Source organism: Chiloscyllium plagiosum, unplaced genomic scaffold (genome assembly GCF_037043375.1).
Source record: "Chiloscyllium plagiosum isolate Xiang-an unplaced genomic scaffold, Cpla_swu_hap1 HiC_scaffold_12, whole genome shotgun sequence".
Lineage (NCBI taxonomy): Eukaryota > Metazoa > Chordata > Chondrichthyes > Orectolobiformes > Hemiscylliidae > Chiloscyllium > Chiloscyllium plagiosum.
The window spans coordinates 30,466,359-30,485,587 of NW_028270150.1; the positions used below are offsets into that span (position 1 = coordinate 30,466,359).

The following is a 19,229-nucleotide window of genomic DNA, read 5'->3' on the forward strand; positions in this document are numbered from 1 at the left end:
TCTCAGCTCAGATAATGCACTGAAGGTGTGAAATTAAAGTTTGATTATGTCCCAATGTTAGGTCAGACTGATTCTATTTCTAAAGTGAGAGTTACAAAATCTTACATAGATTTGTGCAGGTTTTGAGCAAATAAAATGTAATTCTGCAAGTACAAATGCACCTCACAAACTTATATGTGTGTGTGTGTGCACGTGGGTGGGTGTGGTTAACTGTGAGAGTATGTACATATAGTGGGGTCACCTGCAGTGTAACTTTTTTTTATTTCAAAAATATACTTTATTCATAAAATTATTTGGATCTCTAAACAATTGGTCACGCCATTCTTGTGCATACAGAGATCGAAATTTATTTTTCCTATATACAAGTCTGTACATTTACTATCCAGCTCTTCTATTGAGGTGTCAGCGGAGCCAAAATGACTGGGTGGGCCCCCTGTTCTTCTTTAGGCAGGCAGATGTTACACAGTGGTCTTTCCCCACCGCGCCTTGGCAGCAGCTCCCCTAAACTTCAGCACGTCCCTCAATACGTAGTCCTGGACCTTGGAATGTGCCAGTCTGCAACACTCAGTCGGGGTCAACTCCTTCAGCGGGAAGATCAACAGGTTTCGGACCGCCCAGAGAGTGTCCTTCACCGAACTGATGATCTTCCAGGCTCAGTTGATGTTCGTTTCGGTGTGCATCCCAGGGAAAAGACCGTAGAGCACGGAGTCCCGCGTCACGGCGCTGCTCGAGATGAACCTCGACAAACATCACTGCATTCCTCTCCAGACTTCTTCTGCATAGGCACATTCCAGAAGGAGGTGTGTGACAGTCTCGTCCCCCTCACAGCCGCTTCGAGGACAGCGTGCGGTGCGGCAGAGAGTCCGGGCGTGCATAAAGGATCTCACAGGCAGAGCCCTTCTCACCACCAGCCAAGCCATGTCTTGGTGCTTGTTGGAAAGTGCAGGCGATGAGGCATTCTGCCAAATGACTTTGACAGTCTGCTCAGGGAACCGCTCAATAGGATCCGCCCTCTCCTTTTCCCGAAGGGTCTCAAGGACACTACGTGCTGACCACTTCCTGATGGACTTGTGGTCAAAGGTGTTTTTCCTCATAACCTTCTCCATGAAGGACAGGTGATATGGAACAGTCCAACTACGTGGAGCATTCCGCGGCAGCGAGGCCAGGCCCATCCTTCGCAACACCGGGGACAGGTAGAACCTCAGTACATAGTGACACTGGTGTTTGCGTACAGGGGATCCACGTACAGCTTGATACAGCCACACACAAAGGTGGCCATCAGGGTGAGGGTGGCATTGGGTGTGTTTTTTTCCCCCGTTGCCCAGATCTTTATACATCGACCCGATCCATCTTTGATCTCCATATAAACTGGAAGATGGCTCAGGTGACTGCAGCGGCACAGGTTCTGGGAATAGGCCAGACCTGTGCCACGAAAACAGCAATGACAGTGCCTCACACCTGATGACCAGGTTTTTTCCCATGATGGAGAGCGACCGTAGCTTCCATCTGCCCAGTTTCTGCCTCACTTTGCTGATACGCTCCTCCCAAGACTTGGCGCATGCCCCAGCCCCCCCGAACCAAATACCCAACACTTTCAGGTGGTCAGTCCTGACGGTGAAGGGGATGAAGGATTGGTCGGCCCAGTTCCCGAAGAGCATGGCCTCACTCTTGCCTTGGTTGACCTTGGCCCCCGAGGCCCGTTCAAACTGGTCACATATACACATGAATCTGTGCACGGACAGCGGATCTGAGCAGAAAACGGCGACGTCATCCATGTACAGGGAGGCCTTCATTTGTAGGTCCTCGCTGCCAGGAATAGTCACCCCTCTCAGGCTAGCATTCCTTCCTGATGGACTCGGCAAATGGCTCTATGCAGCACACAAATAAGGCAGGAGAGAGAGGGCAGCCCTGCCTGACTCCAGATCTGACTGGGAAGCTATCTGATTCCCACCTATTGATTGAGACTGCACTGACAATGTTGGTGTAGAGCAGTCTGATCCAATTGCAGATTCCCTCCCCAAAACCCATTTTGGAGAGAACATCTCTCATATACGTGTGTGATATCCTGTCAAAGGCTTTCTCCTGGTCCAGGCTGATGAGGCAGGTGTCCAACCCTCTGTCCTGCACGTAGGCGATCGTATCCCTGAGGAGTGTGAGACTGTCAGCGATCTTCCTGTCCGGTACAGCACAGGTTTGGTCAGGGTGAATCACCGACCCCAGAGCAGACCTGACTCATACTGAACCCATGGGGATGTCCTCAACTGGGACCTTGGGTTCATGTCACACTACAGGTGACCCCACTATACTATACTACACAAACACACACATGCATACGTATACACACACACACACTCACGCTGATCCTCTCTCATACACAAGCTCTCTCTCATATGCTCACACACACCCACCTCCATTAAAATAAATACTTGGAAGATTTCCATTGGATATACTGAGGAGGGAACTCATTATGGACAGAATATGCCTTAGGTCTGTTGTTAAAATTTTTGTGATGGTTGAACTTCCACTGTGTAATTTTCTCCCCAGTGAATGAAACATTAACAATGCACTAATTCAACTTTTGTCTCTGAAGTGGGACAGAGTAAACTGGTTCATAAGCTAATGTTTTCCCAAGAGACATAACGATTCTTAAATTTGATGGGTGCAGAATTATTAAGAACGAAGCTGAAAGAAAATCTGGCCAAAAAATCCAATCCAACTTTTAAAATGTTAAATGTCAATGAATTCATTGCTCATTTCATTGTAGTTTCGGGGAACTTCCTGCGTATAAAATAATTGCAGTAATTGCCAAAATTTAAACAATAACAACACCTCAGAAAAGCATATATTAGGATATAATGACCTTTTGAAAAAGTTGAAAGTTCTTTAAATCAATACATCCTTTCTTTCCACATTCAAGAAGTGGAGGAAGGAGTCAGAACCATTTGTACTTGTTATGTTCATTCCAACAAAAAGTAGAAAACTGCCAATGCTGGAAATCTGAAAATAGACACCAGAAAATGCTAGACCTATTCACAATGTTAAGAAACATCATTGTCTAGATCTCTAGCAACTTCTAGATGCCAGTCCCACATCTGCATTCTGATACTCATGCCATTGCAACTTAATTCTCAATTCTATATCATCTTTTCTTTCCATGAGGTACTTTAACAAAATATTCTTTAATTAGGGGACTTAGCATCGAGATAGTTCTAAAGTAAAATGAATCAGTGGTAATGAAGGGTGAATTTGAGAGTGTTCATGCAGTGGCACATGGTGGAGAAAGATACAGATTAGAACCATTCCGCAAGGACTTTGGCTTAAATTTTGTCTTTCTTCTTTCAGATTGTAAGATATCTTATTTGCATATATATCTACACATAGGGTTTAATCAATATAATTAAGGTTTTGAAGTCTTATTATTTATAAATGTCTTGGTGATTTTTCCTTTTGTTTATTATGTTTTATTTGAAACATTAAAAGTCGAAGATGTCACGATATGTGGATTATTTCAAATAGAAAACATTGGACAGGCAACAAAGAATTGTCGGTTCTTCAGGTTAGCCCTCCATGCTAATGTCAAAATAGCGAGGTGCAAATTGCAAATGTAAATAGAACAATGGCTTGGACTTTATAGTGCGGTCCACCAAACAGGATGTCATCTTATGAGGGACGAAATATATGGGTAGTATGGTACAACCTTAGTGCACCCAGTCAAAACAGCTGAACTCCAGAAATGAGGTGAGAATGACTCTCCCTGACATCAAGGTCACATTTGGTTCACTACAGCATCAAGGAACCTTTAGCAAAACTGGAGTCGATGGGAATCGGGATGAAAACTCTCCATTGGGATTGGAGCCACACCCATCACAAAGGAAAATGGATTAGATGTTGGAGGTAATTCCTCTCAACACCAGGACATGCAGTAGTGTTTTCTAGGCCAACCATCAGCTGCTTCATTAGTGACCTTCCCTCCATCATGAGGTCAGGGTGGGGATGTCTGCCAATAATTGCATAAGGTTCAGCACCCTTCAATATTCCTTCAATACTGAGACAGTCCTTCTCCATACGCAGCAAGACCAGGATAACATCCATGTTCGGGCTGACAAGTGGCAAGTGACATTCACATCACACATCTGTCAGGCAATTTCTAGCTCCAAGAAGAGAGAATCTAACCATCGCCTTCTGACAGTCAATGGAATTGTCATTGCTGAATCTCAATATCAATAACCTGAGGATTATCGTTGACCAGAGATAAACTGAACCAACCATTTAAATACTCTGGCCAGAAGAGTAAGTCAGAGACTAGGAATTCCCTTGTGTGTATCACCCCCAAAGCTTGGCTACCATCTATAAAGCGCAAATCAGGTTGTGATGGAATACTCTCCAATTGCCTGGACGAGTGCAATTCAGCAATAGTCAAGAAGCTTTACATCATCCAAGAATAAAACATCTGGCTTGATTGGCACCTCATCTACAAACATGCACTCCCTCCACCATTCAGCAATGCCCACACCGAGTAAACAATTGTAAACATGTGTAACAATGCAATAAAACAATAAGCAACTTACATCTGATGCTCTAGTAGGAACTATCTCATTTCTGGGTCCTGTTTACAACAAAAATGACAATGTTCCTGACTGGAGGCCACTGAAGATTCCTTTATAACTTTTAGAGTCAGGATTAGAAGGATGAAAGTTACATCCAGAGAAAAAGAAGGGCCATTGCATTTAGCTTACAGTATATATATATATACTACATGTGTCAAAAACTAGCTGAAACACAACAAATGGATTACATTGCTTATTGAATTTGAATTGTTTTATAGGATTAAATTATGATTGCTGATGTCTTTTTTTATTATTTATTCACAAGATATGGGCAAGACTGGACAGGCCAGAATTTACTTGTCCATTTTCGGTTACAGGTGAGAAGGTGGCGATATGCTGCTTTCTTGAATTTGACTCAACAGCTTGCTAGACCATTTCAGAAAGCAGTCACAAGTAAACAACGTGATATTCTATATTCCTATAACTACAAGTATCTGTCCTATCTATCTAAGCTTTCTGGGGTGGATGTCTCTGAGTTACTTGAAAGCAAAGCATAAATGTAGTGAAGGAGTTGCCAAGTATCCTGCTCTTTCTACTGAGAATGTTGTCAGGCAAATTCAAAAAATGGCCAACTTCGGTCCGTAAGGAAGTGTTGCAAAAATGCAAAGAAAATGGCAAGAAAACAGAACTTGGAATAGACATGTTACCTTAGCATAGGCATGCATTTCACATTTCTTCTGACCAAGAAAAAAATTGCATGAAGAGTCTATCCATTCGATAAGATAGTTTGTTACAATATTCTGTAGATACCCATGAACCAATAATCTCTTTCTAGGGACTCGCCTTCCTGCAAAAAGCAACAACCCACAAAATGTGATGGAAACAGAGTAGGTACTTCTCAAAGGGATGAAGTCCTATATGAAACAAAAACAGCAATTGCTGGAGAAACTCTGGCAGTTCAGGCAGCATCTGTGGGAAGAAAAGAGAGTTAACATTTCGAGTCCTATGACTCTTCTTCAGAAGTCCTTATGAAGACTATCTTTCTTCTTATAAATTCTGCCTTTTTTATGATCGTCTTTCTCCTCTATTCGGACTCTTTTTACTGAAGAAATAGTTTCTCTCCATGTACCACATCAACTCCGTCAAACATTTGAAATACCTAAGTTAGATCATCTTTTACAGTAAGAAAAGTACAAGAGAAGTCTAGGCAACTTGTCCTCATAAATTAACCTACTAGCCTCAGTGTCATTCTGCTGAACTGATGTTGTATCCTTTTCATGGTTAATAAATGCAATTCACTTAATCTATAAATGGTCCTTTGCAACTTTTTCCAGTCTATTTACTGCGTATCCTTACTCGGTGTCCGTGGTGGATGTCAGGAATACAGGTTCTGACATCCGACCCTACCAGAAAAGTAGGAAACACATGTCAAAGATAGTTCAGCACAGACCATTTACCAAAATATTGAAATCTCTTTACACTGAGATTCCTGCCAGCTACAACGTTTATGCTTTTAATATTATCCTGAGCAATGTCAACAATCAGTTTTTATCTGTTGTGCTTCCTTGTTTCTGTCTCCCCTTCTCCTTTAGAGACAAAAAAACTGCAGATGCTAGAATCCAAAGTAAAAAGGCAGGAGGCTAGAAGAACACAGCAAGCCAGGCAGTATAAGAAGGTGGAGAAGTCAACATTTCAGGTGTCCTGAAGAAGGGTTACACCTAAAACATCGACTTCTACACCTCCTAATGCTGCCTGGCTTGCTGTGTTTTACCAGCCTCCCGCCTGTCTACTTCCCTTTCTTCTTTAATCAGCATCACTCTTAGAAGGTCTAGGACCTAATACTTGCTGCTATCTGGGTGACTTATTCCAATATCATCATGGAAGCACAAAATTCACCTCTCCAATCAAATGAGCAACTCTGAAGAATTCTCATGCACCAGTCTATTTTCCTGCACTTGTTCTCCCTAAGCTGGACTTACTCAGGAAACTGACCCTTGTATGTCATGGAGTTTGTGAATCTGTGAAATTTTGTTTAGTTGGATGTCCATATCCTGTGTTCGTAGAAGTATTATTGTCACAAACTCACACATGAGACCTCTTCTGGAGTACTGTGTGCAGTTCCAGTCACCCTGTGAGGGAAGTATATTATTAAACAGGAGAGGGTTCAGAAAGGATTTACCAGGATGTTGCCGGGAATGGAGGGTTTGAGTTAGGCCAGATAGATGGGACTTTTTTCACTGGAACATAGGAGATTGACTTTACAGAGATTGTAAAATCGTGATGGGCATGGATAAGGTGAATAGCAAAGATATATTCCCTAAGGTGGGGGAGACCAAAACTAGGGAGCACATTTTTAAAGTAAGAGGAGAAAGATTTAAAAAGAACATGAGTGGCAACTTATTTACAGAAGAGTGGTTAGTGTGTGGAATGACCTTCCAGAGGAAGTGACAGGTACTGGTACAGTTACAACATTTTAAAGACATTTAAGGAAGTACATGAATAGGAAAGGTTTGAGAGATATTGATTAAATGGAGACAAGTGGGATTAGTTTAGTTTGGGCACATGATGACATGGACTAGTTGGACTGAAGGGTCTGATCCTTTACCAATAAATTTCCTCATCTTTCTCAATGATCATCCTGAATTTCACCAGTAGTATATTTGTTCTTTCCTGGTACAATCCTTTTCTTGACCAATTCTACATCTTTGCCAATCAAATTGTTCACTAGTAGCAATAAAGAGACATATCTAAAGTATCACATTTATACAGTTCTTTTGTTTCACAAGATTTGGAGCACTCCATGGGCTCTGGCTGCAAGAATCAAATGAGATTATAGAAATACTAAAAATATTTAAATTACAAGTATGCATGCTTAGAATAAGCCAGCTAAAGGAAAGGGATTGAATTATCACAGGTCTGAAAAATATTTGAACATCTGACATACTTATTATGGATGAAAAATCCCTCCTTGACTTTGATTTGATTTCATTTTTCAAAATATCTCCTAATCTTTTTGCAGTTAGCTCCACTCCTATTTCAAACAAATGGCATATCTGATCATTTGTGAAGGCAAAACAGTCATTCAGCAGAACACCAATCCTGCGAGGTAATCCATTACTGGATTACAAAATTGCTTATAACAATTTTGGTAAAATGGCAACTTCTGATCTTTAAAACTAATTCCGAAGTTATACACAGGATTCATCATTTCTCTGAACAAAGAACCAATTTACATAGCTTGCTAGCTTTGTATGTTATGGTTAACTGAATCCAAGGAGAGCCATCTTTCTTCTCCCTCCCTTTTTTGTTTGGTTTACATTCACTTGCAAACATCTTCAGACCAGGACAATTTGTAACTACAAATCGGTGGATTTAAGTAACCTGGATTTAAAACCACAAGAGGCCACATGCTGTAACTGTTTGTGTGCCAACTGGTTTGTCCAATCTTAGCTGACAACATCAAACTATTTATTCTTTTGTGGTCTTCATTTCAACAACTTTAACCTTTACAAACTCTGTGGTTGAGAGCTTTAAAACCTCTCACTGCAGACCTCATATAATGGCCACAGACTGTTTCATTAGTTGGACGATTCAGAAAATGCAGCCTCGCATTTCATATTCGCCATCAGTTTTGTGAGTGGAATTGCATTTTGTGCAGACAATGTGCTGAGGCCTCTGTGTATTAGCACAAGTGCGACAGCCAATTTCATGTGCATTTGGAGCCTGAGCTCCACAAGGCTCCCAGCATGCAGATCAGCGGATTAGGTGTCCATAACATCAGGTCAAGTGTCTGGAACGTAGCTGATAAACACCCAAATCTGACAACAGATTTTTTCCCCTTTCTTAACAATTTGTGAAGGACTTGGCTAATCTGCTACATCACAGATGAAGCTGGGATCTGGTTGTATGTTTTGTGATAAATTTGAGCCTTTATTTCTAGATGTATATGAGATCTTACCTTGTTCTTACCAGTAACAAAGACATCTAAATTGTAATTCTAATACTGCTAATTCTGGAATAAAACGTTTCTTAAAATGGATATAATAATATAGTGAGTGACTTCTCATATACACACAAAACAATTTACTTATCAATTTGATTTAATGAAAGATTTTCCTCATCATTTCATCATATAATTTTACATAAAGCACAATATGAGAAGTTTTAAGTACATTCTAAGAACTAAGAAATTGAAGCTAAGTAAATCTCAGTTGAATCATACTTATTTTGAAGGTGTTATTTCATCTTCTGTCAGGTATATATTATGTTTCCACATTGTGACTTCATATTTCAACTGAGACAGATTTAGGTTTCTATTTATGAAGGAATGAACATGGTTTTCATATAGAAGAGCTCAGTCAAGCATTCCTTTATTTACCCCATATGTTGTATTTCTAAAATAACTCATTCACCAAACAAACAGAAAGTATTTGCCAAATACTTCTTTTTGAGTTAAGCAAACCCTTATATAAAAAATAAAACTAAACTTCCTCATCCACCTTCTCTTTTTGAAGGTATTAATTTTCTCCATCCTCTTCAGACTAATGTTAAATTTATTGTGCAGGGAGGGGCCTATACAATAAGAAATAGAATCTATTATTATAATAGACTGTTTAAACAGGTTTTAGCCTGATGCATGCTAGAACCAAAACAAACTAATAGCTGTTTGCGACATTGGGTTTCTCTAGAGTATCTTAATCAAATCGAAGTACTCTAAATAAAACCTATCACAATTGTCATTACAGCTAATATCATTTACCGCAATCTTCTTATTTGTGTTTACAACACGAACATGCCAGAATCTAAGTACTCATGCATTGATAGGAATGAGTTAAGTTGAAAATCTAGGCTTCTAGATCACCTATTAAGAGCTGTTCAATAGGCTGCCACTTGTTTCTATTTGTCCATTTACTAATTAACTTATTTGTTCTAAAGAGGAAATGCTCTTATAACTGTTGATCCTGACTTAATTTGAATCTTCTAAGTGCTTTAGTGGGAAATTATCTTGATAGAGGACTCGCAAACCTAAATAAGTTGGTATATTCCTATTCACTGCAGCAACAGGAAAATGTTGTGACCATTTCAATCCTTGCTTTATACAACATATATCCAAACAATGCTTCAAGGTCATGTTACTGAGCTGGCGTTCCAAATCTCAATTTGGATTTAAAGTTAAAATGAATGCAAATATATTGACTAAATCTTTATACCTTCAAAATTAAAATTGTTAAATTTTCACAGAGACAGAAGTGTGAAATAATATCTTGGTTTCGACTCTCTTAATTTCTATAAGATATATTGTTTGAATGTAAACAGAGTTTATACAGTGAAAAGCTGTCTGTCCTGGGACTTGTTAATTTTTTTCTGAGCCGACTACAGATAATGCATTTGTCAGACTGAAGGGAATATTGGATCTGTGAGTGCGTAGCAGTTGAACAGTCGTATAAAGTCTGAGGGTGTGAAGCTGCTTTGTAGGCTGCACCTTTCTTAAGCATTGATCAGTGGGGCCCCACAGCCATTGAATGCTGTTCCTCTTGTAGGATGCAATTGTTCAAAGGTGTGGCTCATTTCAGGCATTTAATCTTGGGTGAATGGAGCCTCTATACCCGTTTTGTTTTGACCTAGCGATCACCAGCAGCTGGTCAGTGGAAGGTAACAATGACCACTAGGGTGGAACAGGGCTTGTGCTGTCTGCAGATGCCTACAAACCCAGCATTGACCTTGGATGGTTCCATAGCAGGATGCCTTGTTAGTCCCAGTGGGAGCCCAGCATCCCAAACTGCTAAAGCAGCAGGGGGCTACCTGAGGGCTTTGTTCTTGCTTAATAACATTTAGACCTGATACACATACAGAACAAATGACACAGATTTGAGCCAATATGTGTAAGGCTGCCAAAAACAAAACACAAAAACAAGAAAAAACTAATTTACAAACTAATTCTAGCTATCCATTAGCCTATAAATGCATTCAAGTTTGAATCCACTGTTTGAAGTCACCAGGCTTTAACATATGGTACTTTCAGTTAGTATTCACTCAACTGAATATCGTGATCCTGTTGAGAACATGCACTGGCTCAGTGTGTGACAAATGGCACACTGCTGAAAGAGTTTAACGTGAATGATCAGTATTATAATTGCACATTTTTAAAAATCATTTAAAGCAGGTAATTGCTCAAATTAAAGGATAAGACAGGGATTTCTGCGCATAAGATAAGATGTCTCACTTTAATCCAATTTGTTATACTTTGTAAAGTTACCATGATGGGCTGTCTAGTTTCAATGGAATATTTATTATCATTTGTTCTACTGTTAAAACTCTAATGATGGCCTCCTGGAAATGATGAAATATAGTAGAGTATTATCAAGACACTGTAACATGAATTAAAAATATCTACTTTGAGTGATAGCTTTTGCTATTAATTCATATTTTTAAAGTGATATCAAAACATTATTATTGTAAAACTTGCAGTCACTGAAAGTGGGATTATGTGCTTTGGAACGAATAAGGCAACCCTTTCACTCTGATAGAAAAAGGAAAACTTGCATTTATATAGCACCTTTCACAACCTCACGATGTTATAAAATGCTTTACAGCCGAATGTACTTCTACTTCACTGAAGATTTCTGTCTTCCATGAGCTCTTTATATGACACCTGCGATACACTGAAACAGTTCTGCTACCAAGTCAAAATCCCCATCAGCCACTGCTCTGGCAGTAGCTGATTAACATGCCAGCTAACTTGTGCTGAGCAAGGTACAATGAACAGGAATGTGATTATGAACTTTTTTTGTCTTGTTGATTGGGGTAAATATTGGCAAGACACCGAGGAGAAATCCCTTGCCATTCTTTGATTAATGTTATCCACCTGAGAGGGCAGATAGATGGGAGCATCAATCAAGGCAAGGCATTGTTGCTGCCAGGGATTGAAGGAACATGTTGGTGGAGAGAATGGGAGAGCTGAGGCAGGGTATACCTCAAAAACTCTATTAATAATACTTCCTGTACAAACAATAGTAAATATGTCCCAATCATATACTCATATTATAGGGTCTAATCATCAGTCCTGTGACAGAAATGACTCAATGAATCTAATTGCAAATGGGCCCCACCAATGAGAGAGTCATGAGGAACTAATTAGATTATAGCCCAATTACTTTTCTGTTTCCCTTCCCCCATGGATCAGTAAGTAACTGTTTTGATGACTTACTGGGTCTGCAGAGCAGGCATCTCAATACAATGGATATAATGCTGATCCCAATATTTAAATAACCTTGTTTTTATGATTTGGATAGACTTATTTTAACATTAAATGCATAGGCTGATGTCAAATCTATTGCACCTCCAATGACTCTGTTGTATTGAAATTTCTAAGCTGTACAGATGATAATTGGGGCTAAATTACTGAATACATGTCAAAATGTGTGCAAGTCCTAGCTAGTGAGTAGGGATCTCAAACGGTAGATTATGGTTGACTGAAAACATAGATGGATGGTGTGCTTTTCATGGAATTTTGTTAATGTACTGTGAAAGTGAATTGCTTTACCTTTGAAGTTCCTGGGGCCTTTCAGAGTGCTTCGACAGCAAGTCTCAGCTGTCATGAGTTCTATTGAGATCTTTCGATCATTAAATAGATGGAATTCCTACAAGCATGAGAAAATGGAAAAATCCTAAAATATATGGATTCCACACTAACTCCGACCCTCTTCTCAGGTCAACTTGTTTTTTTGTTTGCTTTCAATGACTGCGAGTATGTACCTTTACATTTTATAAATATAGAAACCAGAATAATATTCACATAATCTTGCAAAAATTATTGGAAACCAGCTGTTCTAATATCTTCTTATGTGACCCAGTGTGAAGTTCTTTTTGAGAACATTCCTGTAAAGTGTTTTGGGACATTTTACCATGATATAAGTATTGTATAAATGGTAAATGGTATAAAATTCAAATATGAAATTGGAGATTACCATCTGTAGAGTTTATGAGAAAAATGTATTTAACTTAGTATAATATTTATTGATGGGAATAATGCATTTTGGCTTGGAAGATGAATTGTTCAGTTGCCAATAGGAGATGCCAGTGCTTTGACCATTACTAGGCTGTGTCGGAACCATTTTTTTCAAGGGAAGTACTTTGCTGGTTTGCAAGTGATGCCCATATCCCAAGGATGAATTAAAGTATGAGTCGTGACTTGGTTGCTGAGACACTTGCCTCCGAATGACAAGATTCTGGGTTCTGGTCTCATTCCAGGGTTTGAGCACAAAAATGATGGCTGACACTCGAATGCTACACTAAGGAACACTGTAGAATCGGTCTTTCAGATGAGAAATGAAACCAAGGCTCCATCTGCCTATGTGGATGGAAGTAAAACATTCCATAGCATGTTTTTTCATCGAAGAGCAGGGGATTTATGTCTGGCTAAATCCATCAATATCACTAAAATAGATTATCTGACCATTATGATTTCGCTGTCTACTGACATTTGCTGACTGCAAATTAGCTGCTGCATTACTACATTAGAGAAGTGGCTTCACTTCAAAAAGTCTCTCATTGGTTGTCAAGTACGTGAGATGTCCGGCAGTGATGCACTTTGCCTTCCGTGTTTTTCTTTGTGGTGGGAGGGCACAACACTCTATGAAGTGAAATTTTAGAGTAATGTTTTGTTGTCTTGTCAGTTGTCACTGCATTGTCACTTTGTCTCTGAGTCGAAAGGTTCGAGGTTGAAGACCCACACCAGGCCCTGAGGCTGACTCTCTCGGTAGTGCACTAGTGTATGCCACACTGTTGAAGGTGTCTTTCAGATGAGAACTTAAATCAAGTCTGCTCAGGTGGATGCATAAGATCTCGTTGCATTTTATGAAGAAAAAGTCAATTGTTTCTCGTATCTTGGCCAATTTCTATCCTCAATCTATACAACAACAAAAAATCTTGTTTTTATTATGTTGCTGTTTGTAGGGGTATTTCCTACATTAGAAAAATGCCTATTCTTCAAAAAGTATCCTGTAAAGCACTTTGAGATTGGATGATTGTGAAAAGTGCCATAGAAATGCAACTCTTCCTTTCAATGCATGCTTTGTATGGTGGTGCAGCAGATAGTGCACCTGTAATATTCACACCTCTTCTTTAATTCATTGATTTCAAAAGCATGAAAATCAGGGTTTAATTAAGGGCAAGTGATCTCTATGTGGGATTGACAGGCAAAGGTAGACCATAGGGTGGCATGGTCGCTCAGCAGTTAACACTGCTTCCTCACAGCATCAGGGACCCAGGTTTGATTCCAGCCTCGGGTCACTGTCTGTGTGGAGTTTGCATATTCTCCCTGTGTCTGTGTGGGTTTCTTCCAGTTTCCTCCCATAGTCCTAAAATGTGCAGGTTAGGTGGATTAGCCATGCTAAAATTGCCCCATAGTGTTCAGGAATTTGGGGATGTGTAGGCTAGATGGGTTAGCCATAGGGAATGCAGGGCTACAAAAATGGGGTAGGTCAGAGTGGGATGCTCTTCAGAGGATCGGTGTGAACTTGATGGGCTGAATGGTTGGCTTTCACACTATACGGATTCTATGATTCATTGAGCCCTGCTAGCCTCTTCATGCTCCACATGAGCATATTCTCATCCTGCTTCAAACAATCCTATCAAAATAATCCTCTATTCCTTTTTCATTCAAATGCTGCTTGAGCTTTTCCTTTAATATATAGATATAGAACATAGAACATAGAAAAGTACAGCACAGAACAGGCCCTTACGCCCACGATGTTGTGCCGAGATTTAATCCTAATGTAAACTATAGTAACTTAACCTACGCACCCCTCAACTCACTGCTATCCATGTGCATGTCCAGCAGTTGTTTAAATGTCCCCAATGATTTCGCTTCCACCACCTCAGCTGGCAACGCATTCCATGCATTCGCAACTCTCTGCGTAAAGAACCGACCTCTGATGTCTCCTTTATACCTTCCTCCTAATATCTTCAAACTGACTTCTCGTACGAGTCAATCCTGCCCTGGGGAAAGGTCTCTGGCTATTGACTCTAACTATTCCTCTCATTATTTTGTACTCCTCTCTTCCTCCTTCTCTCCAGAGTGAAAAGTCCGGACTTATTCAACCTGTCTTCATAAGGCAAGCCCTCCAATCCAGGCAGCATCCTGGTAAACCTTCCTTGCATCATCTCCAAAGCCCCCACATCTTTCCTATAGGAGGGTGACCAGAACTGGACGCAATATTCCAAGTGTGGTCTCACCAGGGACTTGTAGAGCTGCAGCAAAACCTCATGGCTCTTAAACTCGATACCCCTGTTAATGAAATATGCTTTCTTAACAAGCCTATCCACTTGGATGGCAACTTTGAGGGATCTATGTACTTGCACACCCAAATCCCTCTATTCCTCCACACTGCCAAGAATCCTGTCTTAAATTCTATATTCAGCATTTGAGTTCAACCTTCCAAAGTGCATCACTTCACATTTATCCAGGTTGAACTCCATCTGCCATTTCTCAGCCCAGCTCTGCATCCTGTCTATGTCGCGCTGCAGCCTGCAGTAACCCTCTATACTATTGACGACACCTCCAACCTTTGTGTCATCTGCAAATTTACTAACCCACCCCTCAACCTCCTCATCCAAGTCATTTATAAAAACTACAAACAGCAGAGGCCCAAGAACAGAACCCTGCGGGACCCCACTCAACACTGTCTTCCAGGCAGAATACTTTCCATCTACAACCACACTCTCCCTTCTGTCAGCCAGCCAATTCTGAATCCAGATAGCCAAATCTCCCTCTATCCCATACTTCCTGACTTTATGAATGAGCCTGCATGGGGAACCCTATCAAATGCCTTGCTGAAATCCACATACACCACATCCACTGCTCAACCTGTCTTGACACCACCTCAAAGAACTCAATAAGATTTGTGAGGCATGACCTGCTCCTCACAAAGCCATGCTGACTGCCTTTAATCACACTATGCTTTGCCAAATAGTCATAAATCCTATCCCTCAGAATTCTTTCCACAACTTTGCTGACCACAGACATGAGACTAACTGGTCTGTAATTGCCAGGGATTTCCCTATTATCCTTCTTGAAAAGAGGAACAACATTCGCCTCCTTCCAATCCTCTGGTATGACTCTCGTGGAGAGTGAGGAGGCAAATATCCTCGCCTGCAGCTTAGTAACCTCTATGCTCTTTGTCTCAACTACTCCATATGACAGTGTATTCCATATTTTAACCACCTCTAGTGAAGGTGTTGCTGAATGCTTTTGGATCTATCAGTGACTCTTACATTTATGCTCCTTGATTTTGGATTCATTCCTCAAATAGAAATTTTCTTTACGGTGTGTACCCCATCAAACCCTTTCATAATTTTAAAGCCTGTTATCACTTTAGCCATTTCTTTACTTTTATAAGAAATGTCTCAGCCTTTTCAGTTCTCCCTCATAGTTATAATATTTTAGTTCTGGGCACATCCTTATAAATGCTCCAGCAGATTACTTCATGTGCTAAAGGTGTAAATGTACCTCAACAGAGAAGAAACAATGACAACAACACTGAACACGAGAGATATGATCTCTGAACTACTTATCCAGTTAAAACTATGGCACTGAGTAAAGAAAACATGAGTACAGTAGAGAAAAACTAAACAAGTACATCAATTCAATTATATAAAATTACAAGGCTACAGGTGAATACAATCATAGAAGTATATTGATGGCAAATGTTTACAATGAATTCAAGTAGACTAAAAGATCAGGTTTTTACCTACATAATTGATTTAATGTGCTAATACAGGCTTTGGATATTAAACTGGAGTGTCCTCTATAATTAATCTAACAGTATGCTACACACTTTATTGAAAGCCCAATGAAATTCCATGCAGTAAAGTTGTTCTAATCTGGCAGTGATTTAATTGGCACCATTGAATTTATTACAGAGTCAATCACTCAAGCAAATACTGTGTAACCCCTCATCTACAAATAAATAAAATGTGTTTCTAATTCACTTTATTAGTGCTTTCGAAGAATTGAACTGATTGCTGTGAGAAACAGCTGCATGTTGGTGGCAGATTCCTATAATTATCTGCTGGGAGGTCAGAGCATTTATTGAATCCAGCAGCACAATCAATTCAAATTGATCTTTGTTCCCGTCTTAAAGACTGAAATTATGTATAATACGAAAAGATGGATATGGCATACCCAATATTTAACCAAGTAATGAATGAATTGTGAATCATGAACTAATAAAATTTGAAATCAAGCAGTTACCTCAAGCATGAATATCTTTCACATTGCCTTTTTTGTCATTTTTGCTAAAGAATTGTAGAAATGTAGAAACTTATAACATAGAATGAAGTCATGCAGTCATGTTTGATCCCATAATCTTGTAAGTTCTTTATCCTTAAAGCTCTCTTTAAAAAATTATTTATGAAATGAACTTCAACCACCTTTCCATGACCTCAAGTTATTAACCCACTGACCTGAAGGAAGATCTTTTCATTATTTACTCTATTGAAACCTCTCATTGTCATGAAAATCTTGATCACATAATCTCTTAAACTTATCTGTTCATAACCTTTCCTATTTCTCCTCAGCCCCGAAATTCCTTATCGTAGTAAATCTCCTCTGTACTGTCTTAAAGTTTTTACATCTTCCATGAAGGTTGGTGTCAAAAATTGATCACAGTACACTAGCTGAGGCCTTACCAGTGGCATATAAAGCCCTATATTGATCTTTTTGCCATTACGGGTGGCACGGTGGCTCAGTGGTTAGCAATCTTGCTACACAGCACTAGGGTCCGAGGTTCAGTTCCCCCCTCGGGTGACTGTGTGGAGTTTGCACATTCTCCCCGTGTCTGTGGTTTCCTCCCACAGTCCAAAGATGTGTAGGTCAGGCGAATTGGCCATGCTAAATTGCCCATAGTGTTAGGTGCATTAGTCAGAGGGAAATGGGTCTCAGTGGGTTACTCTTCAGAGGGTCGGTGTGGACTTATTGGGCTGAAGGGCCTGTTTCCACACTGTAGGGAATCTAATCTAATCTTATGTTACGCTGTACTCATTTATTGATAAAGCCAAGTAACTGTTTGCCTGTTTAACCATCTTAAAAACTTGCTCTGCTACAATTAAGGATTTGTATATATTGACACCAAATTCTCACTGCTCATCTGCACTTTTCAAAATTGTACTGCTTATAGAATACTGGCTTTCCATTTAGTCCTTCCAAAGTGTACCACTTCACATTTCTCTGCATTCAATTACATTAAATTATGATTGAACTACAAGGAGTAATTAGGAACAATCTATATAAGACCATAAGACATAGGAGTGGAAGTAAGGCCATTCGGCCCATCGAGTCCACTCTGCCATTCAATCATGGCTGATGCGCATTTCAGCTCCACTTACCAGCGTTCTCCCCGTAGCCCTTAATTCCTCTAGACAACAAGAATCTATCAATCTTGGCCTTGAAGACATTTAGCGTCCCGGCTTCCACTGCACTCCGTGGCAATGAATTCCACAGGCCCACCACTCTCTGGCTGAAGAAATGTCTCTGCATTTCTGTTCTGAAATGACCCCCTCTAATTCTAAGGCTGTGTCCACGGGTCCTAGTCTCCTCGTCTAACGGAAACAATTTCCTAGCATCCACCTTTTCCAAGCAATGTATTATTTTGTACGTCTCTATTAAGTCTCCCCTTAATCTTCTAAACTCCAACGAATACAATCCCAGTATCCTCAGCCGTTCCTCATATGTTAGACCTGTCATTCCAGGGATCATCCTTGTGAATCTCCGCTGGACACGTTCCAGTGCCAGTATGTCCTTCCTGAGGTGTGGGGACCAAAACTGGACACAGTACTCCAAATGGGGCCTAACCAGAGCTTTATAAAGTCTTAGTAGTACATCTCTGCTTTTATATTCCAACCCTCTTGAGATAAGAGACAACATTGCATTCGCTTTCTTAATCACGGACTCAACCTGCATGTTTACCTTTAGAGAATCCTCGACTAGCACTCCCAGATCCCTTTGTGCTTTGGCTTTATTAATTTTCTCACCATTTAGAAAGTAGTCTATGCTTTTATTCTTTTTGCCAAAGTGCAAGACCTCGCACTTGCTCACGTTAAATTCCATCACTCTCCCAACCTGTCTAGATCCTTCTGTAGCCTCCCCACTTCCTCAGTACTACCTGCGTGTCCACCTAACTTCGTATCATCGGCAAACTTCGCTAGAATGCCCCCGGTTCCCTCATCCAAATCATTAATATATAATGCAAACAGCTGTGGCCCCAGCACCGAACCCTGCGGGACACTGCTCGTCACTGGCTGCCATTCTGAAAAAGAACCTTTTATCCCAACTCTCTGCCTTCTGTTAGACAGCCAATCCTCAATCCATCCCAGCAGCTCACCTCGAACACCATGGGCCCTCACCTTGCTCAGCAGCCTCCCGTGTGGCACCTTATCAAAGGCCTTTTGAAAGTCTAGATAGACCACATCCACTGGGTTTCCCTGGTCTAACCTACTTGTTACCTCTTCAAAAAATTCCAACAGGTTTGTCAGACATGACCTCCCTTTACTAAATCCATGTTGACTTGTTCTAATCAGACTCTGCTCTTCCAAGAATTTAGAAACCTCATCCTTAATGATGGATTCTAGAATTTTACCAACAACCGAGGTTAAGCTGATTGGCCTATAATTTTCCATCTTTTG

The 19,229-nt window shown here is 40.3% G+C and overlaps 1 pseudogene; it reads right to left on the minus strand.

Annotated features, from left to right (window-relative positions):
• Nucleotides 1–458: 458 nt before the first annotated feature.
• LOC148148512 (uncharacterized) lies at nucleotides 459–1,172 on the minus strand (annotated as a pseudogene).
• Between the last annotated feature and the right edge of the window lie 18,057 nt (nucleotides 1,173–19,229).